The sequence below is a fragment of the Jaculus jaculus genome, unplaced genomic scaffold (genome assembly GCF_020740685.1).
Source record: "Jaculus jaculus isolate mJacJac1 unplaced genomic scaffold, mJacJac1.mat.Y.cur mat_scaffold_42_1_1262500_arrow_ctg1, whole genome shotgun sequence".
Lineage (NCBI taxonomy): Eukaryota > Metazoa > Chordata > Mammalia > Rodentia > Dipodidae > Jaculus > Jaculus jaculus.
In genome coordinates, this window is record NW_025423496.1 from 1,071,802 (window position 1) to 1,081,876 (window position 10,075).

The 10,075-nt window shown below is 43.1% G+C and overlaps 1 pseudogene; it reads left to right on the forward strand.

Annotated features, from left to right (window-relative positions):
• The first annotated feature begins 7,890 nt into the window (after positions 1–7,890).
• LOC123457391 lies at positions 7,891–9,623 on the forward strand (annotated as a pseudogene).
• The last annotated feature ends 452 nt before the right edge of the window (positions 9,624–10,075 follow it).

Below are 10,075 nucleotides of genomic sequence, written 5' to 3' on the forward strand. Positions count from 1 at the left end.
GAAATTTGATGAGGCAGGGGGCCACAAGTAATAGTGTTCCTATAGCAAGGAGGGGGCTAAGGAAGGGGGAAGCCAAATGACAAAAGGGTTAGAAAACCAGGTGATGGGGTACTCAGGATTGTAGCAGTCAAGCAGATCCTTGTGGAGTTTTTTGAAAGTTTTAACGTCTTGTTCAACAACATTTGATTCATTAAAAAAATTCTTTTTTTCCCAAGACCACATATATGCCCCCAAGTTGAGCAGTAATGAGGTCTAAGGCTAGATGGTTTTGAAGTACCACACCTGTGAGAGAGTTTAATTGTCTCTGGAGAGATTTGAAGCTGTTGGTCACCCAAGACACACAGAAAGAGCATCACACCAAGGCCACCAGACGAGGGATGAAAATTTCTTTCAGTTGGCACAGGAGTAGTTTACAGGCCACTTTTTTCTCATAGAGATACACCTGTGAAACAATCAATTCTGGGGAATAATAAGTGGGAGAGGAAATATTTATGCATGGGGTGGTTATCCCTTCACACCATAGGAGAGTGGGAGTATTGACACAAAAGGTCCTGGTTATGAAAATATACATATATTTGGTTTCAGAACTTATCTATTCTTAGATTTGAAAATAACCCTCTGACATCTATAGTTTTGTTATTATTATTATATAGAATTAGAACTATTAGAGATGGGGAACAATGTCTTAAGGTTTTGTTGTTTCTCCTCTTGGAAAGCTCTTGTATTACTTAGTAGGCCATTTATATGTTTAAGGTTTTTTATCTTTAGTTATACATTTCTCTCTGAGTGTTTAAGACCATGCAGATAGCCAAAATTTTATTAAGGATTAATTTTGGAGGACACTAATGGCTCTCCAAAGAGACTTTAGGGACCCAGGAGTAGCCCTATATCTTATTCTGTCTGTGTTTTCTGTCTGTTAGGATGAGTCAGAGTCATGCTGGCCAAGTAGTTTTCCCTTCTTTGGGAAGCCACAAGGACTGATTGCTCCTCAACTGTGACTCTTTTGTTTCAGACTGTACACCAGTTTTGCTTGGGTCTCCATATCCCCCCTGCTCAGGAAGACAGGTGACTTACCAGGGAGCCAGTGTAGAGGTATCCCATCATCTCCATTGGCCTCATGACCTGGGAGCACAGGCCAAAATATTGGCACTATTTGCTGTGATAATTCCTATTGGCTTTGGCTTCTACATAGGTGATTAACACACTTAGAAAGGAAGTTACACCAGCCTGAATGTATGTACAGATATAGAGCGCATTTGATTACTGTAATAGAATTAGTTAACAAATGGCGCAAGAGCTTTTTAAAATCATTTTGTCCAGCCTTTTAAATTTTTGTTGTACTGTGGCAGCATAAGCCCTATCTGCGGCATAGAAGGTAGGCACATCTTATACTTTATCTCATGGCTATAAATACAGGCAGCACCTGTTACCAGTCTTGAAAACAACACAAATTAATTTACAAACAACCTAATTAATTTAAGCTGGAAATTTTTAGAAAAGGACAAGTAAGACAGTATAAAGTCTTAGCACCTGTGTTTGTAAATATCTTTCATTAGTTTAGATAATTGTGTGGGTACCAATTACCCAGAGAACATTGTAAACAGGACTGGAGAACTCGAAATTATTTTTCTCAGATGAGGACCATAGTTTCAGCATGAGACTCTACCCTAAATTAGGGAATATGTCTTAAGAGTTAATTTTGTTATAAGCACTGGATTAAGATGCCAGAAAAGAGACAGTTACTTTTCATATAATAGAGCAGAATCTGGTCTTATTTGAGCCAAAACAGCCAGATAAATTGTAATACAACCTTTGAAAAATCGGTTTTGAAAGAACAAACCCCATTTGACAACCAGTGATTTCAGATTAATTGGTAGCCATTGATTTTATGTACCATAGAAATTTTTATTAGCATAGAACAATTTTGTTTTATCCATGACTTAAATTTGATAAAGCTTAAGCAAGCTACCAACATATTTTAGCTTGAAAATTAGTTTTTTGTTTCTTAAAAGTTTGTAAACTGAAGCTGACCATGGTGGCACACACCTTTAATCCCAGTACTCAGGAGGCAGAGGTAGGAGAAATTGCTGTGAGTTTGAGGCCACCCGGAGACTCCATAGTGAATTCCTGGTCAGCCTGGGCTAGAGTGAGACCCTACCTCAAAAACAAAACAAAACAAAAACAAACAAACAAAAAAAGTATGTAAACTGTTGAAATATCTTTAAATTTATGCATAGGGTTTAGGTTTAGCCTGAAAATTCTTTCCTACACACTATCCATATACCTTAACAATTTGATCTAAGTAACACACACACACACACAATTCAATGAGATTTCTATGCCCAACATTGAAAACTTCCTTCCCATTTCCTTTAGTCAACTCATCTCACCCCAGAATTAACCATCTTTCTTATAAGACTATTAAGAAAAACTACAATAAATTGATTAATCCTATTACTCAACAACAAAGAAGCATCTAGTATAGATTAAAGACAATTTAATGACATCAATACCTCTAACACACTTGGAAATGATTTTATTAGGAGTAACTAAGGCAGATTTTGTCCCTTGCTTTAGGCAGGCTGTCCTAGAAGTCAGGTCAGTTGCTTCCTCCTTTTTTTGTTTTGTTTTTCAAGATAGGGTCTCACTCTAGGTCAGGCTGACCTGGAATTCACTACATAGTCTCAGGGTGGCCTCCAATTCACAGTGATCCTCCTACCTCTGCCTCCCAAGGGCTGGGATTAAAGGTGTATGCCACCACACCCAGCTTGCCTCCTCCTTTTAAGTAACAAGACATTACACTTTTTTTTTTAATTTAAAATACCTGACAAATTATGTCACCACCTCAGAGAGAATTTTGTTTTCAGTAATCCTCTATGTAAATTGAAGTTGAACTAGAACATAAACTTACTAATTATATTTATGATATTATGTAACAAAATGTGACATTGTTTACATAAAACTTCAGTTCACCATAGGCTTTAGTTAAACATGATTTTTTTTTTCTTTCCACTTATGGTGCAGGCGCTGCAGTGGCTAGGCAGAGATCATCCCTTCCCTGCTTCAGCCCCACCCAGTTCCCAGGCACTCACCCAGGGTCTGGTCTGGTACATGTGGATGTAATGGCCAAGATGACAGCTGGCCCACTGGCCTGAGTCTGGCTACCCAAAGAGGAAAGAAGGGAAGGAGCTCCTGGGACTATTGGGGACCACAGGAAAAGTAGGGGGATACATGGCATGTGCATGGGGTGAGGTGCCATTGTCTGGGCATGCATGAGCCTGCCACTTGACCCGAGCTGCTTCGGAGTGCTTGCAAACCTAACTTGCAGTTTTGCTGCTGCCCTAGTGGAGAAACTTGAAAGCAGATGAAAAGGGTGTGAGGGGAAATTTCCTTCCTGAACTTTTCATTTCCTAGTGAGATAAGCTATGCTACATGTGTGGGTCACATGGATCCCCAGAAATCATCCAGGGGGCAACCTGGAGGGCTTCTTCCCAAAAGGAGCTAGCCTCCCTCTCCCTGGTAGAGCTGATTGTAAGGAAAACCCTGAATATATGAATCTGTGATTCCTTTTGGTGGGAAACAATATTATTCATAATAGAAAAAAGGTGTAAAAGCCAAGACTATAATGCAAACCCAAAGTAAAGGAGGAAAAAGAGAAAAATAGTTTCTCTCTGATGGAGAAAAACTGGCTTTCTCTGATGGAGGATGGAGAAGCTGAAACCTGCCAGCCCTTAAAAATGTAGAGGCAAGGCCATATGGGCTGGTATCTCCCAGCCCCTCTGAGAGATCACTCCCCTATCCTGTCCTGTCTCATAGGGTCCCTGTTCAGGCACCAGCTGTAGTTTCCTGTGTCCTTGGGCCAGTGTTGGTCCCGCAAGGCGCCCAGGCAACCATGGTGGTGAGTATGCAAGAATCACTCTTAGGAGACAGACTGTGAATGGCTCTCTTTAATCAATAGGGAAATGAGTTTATAAGCAGTTGAGGGTTCTAAGGGGATTGGATGTACAAGGTTGCTTGCTGATGCCTAATTAGTATATGGGGACATACATTCCAGCACATAAGCAATGGTGTTGGGGGAAGGTATAAGGTACAGTGGAATGGGCTGTACAAAGGTGCTGGCTGATACCATATAAGGAGTTTCCTAGGCAACTGGCCAAAGGTCACAGGGTTATGGACAAAGCCTAAGTCTTATCTGAATGTCCAGGTATCCTGTGCTTGGAGAGGGAGTGGGATTACTTCCTGCTGATCTTGGGGTCCAAGATTTTTTTCAGGGGTCCAGACTCACTGCAACTCCCAAGAATGGGGGGTTCCTGGCTCACTGCAATCCCTGATAATGGGGGTTGGAGCTCCCCTGCCAGTGGTCCCTGAGATTTGACCTGTGCTTCAGGCTGCTGTGATCACTCCCTAGTCTGAGGCCTTCATATCAGACTGCATAGATTTGCTTTAGCCCAGGGCCCTTCCTATGTCTGACATTCAAGTATGTCAGCTGCTCATGTTGATCCAGGTTAGGAACCACAGATGAGTGAGATCATGCAACGTTTGTCTTTCTGTGATTGTGTGAGTTCCCTTAGAATGATCTGTTACAGGTTCGACCATTTTTCTACAGATTTCGTTTTGTCATTTTTTTTCTTACTGCTGTGTAGAATTCCATCATGTAGATATACCACATTTTGGTTATCCATTCATCCAATGATGGGCAACTGGGTTGATTCCAGGTATTGACTATTATAAATTGAGCAGCTATAAACTTGTTTGAGCAAATATATCTGTACTGAGATGTGGAGCTTTTATGGTAAATGCCAAACAAGGGAATAATAGGGTCTGTTGGTAGCTCTATATTCATCCTTTTCAGGAGTTCCCCGTATTGATTTCCATAGTCATTTTAGCAGCTTATATTCCTACCAACAGTGAATGAGTATACCTATTTCTCCACATCCTCTGGGACATTTGTTTTCATTTTTTACATTTTTGCTATCCTTACTGGGGTATGTTGGAATCTCATATTTGCTTTAATTAGCATTTCCTTAATTGTTAGTTATGTTGAACATTTTATTAAGTGTGTGTTAGCCATCTGTAATTCTTCCTCTGGGAATTCTCTATTTAGTTCTCTGCCTCACTTTTGGAGTGGGGTGTTTTTTTTTTTTTATTGTTTAGTTTTTTTGAGTTCTTTGTAGGTTCTGGATGTTAGGTTTCTCTCCATGGCATAGTCACCAAATATTTTCTCCCATTCAGTGCGTAACCTACTGGCTCTGATTATGATATGTTTGTCTGTGCAAAATCTTTTTAGCTTCATGAGATCCCATTGCATGACTGCTTATTTAATTTTCTGGGCTACTGGGGTTTTGTTCAGGAAGTCTTTTCCCAGTCCTGTGTCATAGAGAGTGCCTCCAATCTTTTCTTCCAGTAGTTGAACAGCTTCAGGTCTTATATTGATCCATTTGGACATGGTTTTTGTGTATGGCAAAATAAGTGAGTATAACTTCATTTTTCTACATATGGTCATACAATTTGTTCAACATCATTTGTTGAAAATGCTGTCTTTTCTCCAGTCTACATTATTGGCACCTTTGTTAAAGATCAAGCAGCTGTATTTATGTGACCTAAGGTCTAGGTTGTCAATTCTGTTCCATTGGTCTATGTTTCTATTTTTATTCCAGTCCCATGTTGTTTTTGTCATGATAACTTTGCAATATAGCTTTTTTTTCCAGAGGATATGTTTGGATATCTGAGGCCCTCTGCCATTGCATATGAATTTTAGGATTTTTTTTCAATAGCTATGAAGAATGGTGCTGGTATTCTTATTGGTATTGTGTTAAATCTGTATATTGCTTTTGGTAGAATTGCCATTTTCACAATATTAAGTCTACCTATCCAGGAGCATGGGGGGGGGGGGGGCTTTCCATCTTCTCAAATCCTCCTCTATTTTTTTCTTGAGTGTTTTTATGTTTTCATTATATAGGCCTTTCACGTTCTTGGTTTGTGTTATTCCAAGGGTTTTGTTGTTGCTGCTGCTGCTGCTGCTGCTGCTGCTGCTGCTGCTATTGACAATGTGACAACCTGAGATTTCTTTCTCTGTATATTTGTCCTTTGCAAATAGAAAAGCTACTTATTTGGGGCATTGGTTTTGCATCCTGCCAATTTGCTGAAAGAATTTATCACCTTTAGAAGTTTTGAGATGGAGACTTTCAGATCACTTATATATAGGATCATGTCATCTGCAAATAGGGCTAACTTGATTTCTTCTGTTCCAATTTGAATACCTTTTATTTCTTTATCCTGTAGTATTGTTTGGGTTAGTAATTCTAGTACTATGTTGAAGAGCACTGGTGAGATTGGGAACCCCTGTCTTCTTCCCAATCTCAGTGGGAACTCCTGGAGTTTTTCCACAGTAAGTAGTATTTAGGCTTTAGGAGATTTATATATAGATTTTATTGTGTTGAGATTTAAAACACCATGCCTATTTTTATAGTGTTTTGATCATGAAGTGGTGGTGCATTTTATCAAAGGTATTCTCTGCATCAATTGAGATAATCATGTGGTTCTTATGGTTATGTTTACTTATGTGGTATATTACATTGACTAATTTCTGTATATTATACCAACACTGCATCCCTGGAATAAAGCCTACTTCATTAAGTTGGATACTGTTTTTTTTTTTTTTTTCTTTCTGATGTGTTGTTGAATTCAGTTTGCATGGATTTTATTCAGGATCTATGCATTTAAGTTCATAAGCAATATAGGTTTATAGTTTTTTTTTTCCTTGTTGCATATCTGTCTCTTTTTGCAGTAGGGTGTTTCTAGCTTCATCAAAGGAGTTGGGGAGGATTCCCTGGTCTCTGATTATGCAGAACAGTCTGAGAAAAATTTGTTTCAATTCTTGAATGCAGTTTGATAGAATTTAGCTGAGAAGCTATCTGGTCATGGACTTTTTATGGCAGGAGGAGTAGTGGGGGGAGATTTTAGATTACCTTTTCCTTTTTATTTTTTTTACTGTACAAGAATTTATTGTTATTGAATAACATGCACTCCAAGGGCATTCCTAGCTCTGCAGTTTAAAGAGATGATGACAGTGAACTTATAGATCAAACAGGGAGAACTGACATACTCCTACAATGAATTACTCCTCTATAAACATGATGGAGTATTTACAAAGAGAAGCAATGGCAGTGAGCCTCCCAGCCTCCTGTCCCTCCTGCTCTAGCTTCTGTTCCATGGTCTCAAAGCAGGGAGGCACAGTGACAAATTTGTCAAGATCGCCAACCAAAGACCAGCAACCAGCATGTGTGGAGTTATGATGACTTCAAAACCAAAGTACAAAACTCAAGAAGGATTTTGACCTAGATTGGCTTTTTGGAGAGGTTTTGGGAGAAGCCTGGTGAGTCTGTTATAGGCAAATGTTCAAATTTCCCACCTACATATTCCACAGAAATTGTTAGGTGGTCCTTCATCTATATCATCCACCCTGCCCCAGGGGAAGGTCCAGCAGCCCCTGAACATAAAGCGGGCAGTGTGGGCAGGCAGCACAAAGAGGCTTCCAGGCTTTAGCATCCTGGACTTCCAGGCTTGACTCTGACACCAGGGAGAGCACACTCTCAGGTAAATGTTCCCTCTGGGCGTATCTTGTTCTCCTCTTACCATCGGTGTGGCTGGGAAGGTTAAGTGATTCCCTCATTGTAGAACTGTCCACATCAACTCTGGACACAAAGCAGACATGAACAGAGTCTTCTGTCATCTCAAAGTCCTCACCTTGCAGGGGTTCAATCTTCCCCTCCCCTCTCAAGCATGCTGGCCATACTGAGCTACGGCCCCAGCCTAAGCATCATGTTTTATAGTTTGCTTAAGAAGTTATTCATGGACACACAATGAGTGGGGGAGGCACCAGCGTTGGGCATGGCGGAGGCAGACCCCGAGTCGGATCAGATCTGTCTGAAGTGTATCCGTAAGGAAGGTTTCTTCACGGTGCCACCAGAACACAGGCTGGGGCGATGCCAGAGCGTGAAGGAATTGAGAAGCTGAAATGCACTGGCGAGGGCACCTGTGGCATAGTGTATCGGGCCCGGGGCACTCAGACAGATGAAATTGTTGCCCTGAAGAAGGTGCAGATGGACAAGGAGAAAGATGGTATTCCCATCAGCAGCCTGCGGGAGATCACACTGTTCCTGCGTCTCCGCCACCTGAACATCGTGGAACTGAAGGAGGTGGTGGTTGGTAACCACCTGGAGAGCATCTTCCTGGTCATGGCTTACTGTGAGCAAGATCTGGCCAGTCTCCTGGAGAATATGTCAGCGCCCTGCTCTGAGGCCCAGGTCAAGGGCATCATGCTGCAGGTGCTTCAGTGCCTTCAGTACCTGCACAGCAACCTCATCATGCACAGGGACGTGAAGGCCTCAAACTTGCTCATGACGGATAGGGGCTGTGTGAAGACAGTGGACTTTGGTCTGGCCCGGGCCTATGGTGTCCCAGTAAAGCCAGTGACCCCCAAGGTGGTTACGCTGTGGTAACAAGCCCCTGAGCTGATGCTGGAAACTACCACCCAGACTACCAGCATCGACATGTGGGCTGTGGGCTGCATCCTGGCAGAACTACTGGCTCACAAGCCCCTCCTCCCTGGCACATCTTGAGACCCACCAGATTGACTTGATTGTGCAGCTGCTGGGGACGCCAAGTGAGAACATCTGGCTAGGCTTTTCCAAGCTGCCCCTGGCTGGCCAGTAGAGCTTGAGGAAACAGCCTTACAATAACCTCAAGCACAAGTTCCCATGGCTCTCAGGGACTGGACTGCGTCTGCTCAATTTCCTCTTCATGTATGACCCCAAGAAAAGGTGCAGACCTAACTTACAGGTCCCTATATGCCTCTTAGGAGAGAACACTGACCTCTCTCTGTGCAAGGACACCTTGAACCCAAATCCTTAATACTTTTTGTGGTTGGGGGAGGGGTGTCCTAGGGCTTCGTGTGTGCCAAGCAAGCCCTGTACCACTGACTGTACCTCAGCTCAACTGGAATTTTTTGAAGATGGCTTCTCAGAGCATGAGCTATAGGTGTTCTTGTCCCAGACATAGTAGACACTCGGCAACTAGGTGTCCAGAGTGGATTCTGCTCTCTTAGGTATTAAAGCCACTCTGAGCTTCCTATCAGTTTCTAGGTCCCAGACTTCAGTTATTGGAAGTTGAATTGAGGGCTGTTGAGACCATAGTTTCCACTAATGGCCTATTGTTCTTCAGGGAAACAGCAGGGGACTGCCTGGAGAGCTCCTATTTCAAGGGGAAACCCCTACGTGAGTTTGCCAGACCCCCTTCAAGCTTTCCTCTTTGACGGCTTGGCCAGCACCTCTGTAAATGCTCTGTGGGTTTCCAGCACAGGCCTGTGCAAGAGGGACACAGGCATCTCAGGGACACACAAAACGGTCACCAGGGAGGAAGGACTAGCCCAGTGCATGCCCAAATGAGGAACCCCATCATGACCTGGAAGCCTATTGCCTGGGAAGTCATCCCCCAGCACAACACTGGGATGCCCCTCTCCCACAGCCTGTGAGCCAGAGCTCATGCCCACCTTCCCCCACCACTGCAATAAGAGGGCTGCCCCAGCAGCTGTGGAGGGGCAGAGCAAATAATGCAAGCCCTGAGGGTGGGCCCAGCACATTCCTGTGCATCTTCCTGAGTCATCTATCAATAGTGAACTGAGAGGTCCAGCCTGTGCCCTTGGCTCCCCCAGCTGACTCCTGGCTGTTTGCTGTGTGCCCAGATACAGACAGGTGATGCTTGGTAGGAGCTCCATGTCTGGCCGCCTAGGAGAGACTGGGCAGCATCTTGCCTGTTACTCTCAGTGGGTGGTGGTCTTATCTGACGGTGAGGACCTGCTTTTGGGAAGGAAGTACTGAAACGTCCACTGTCCCAACTCACAGTTCCTGCTTGGCCACCCAGGGCTGCCTAGGATATATAGACTGTAGTGAATTGGCAGAGCTAGTGGGGCTCTGGGTGGGAAGGAGGAAATGGTAGATGGGGGCCAGCCATGAAAGGTTATTGGAGACTCCCAGAATGAGAGTCCATGGCTCACGCTCAGGAAACAAGTGGTTGG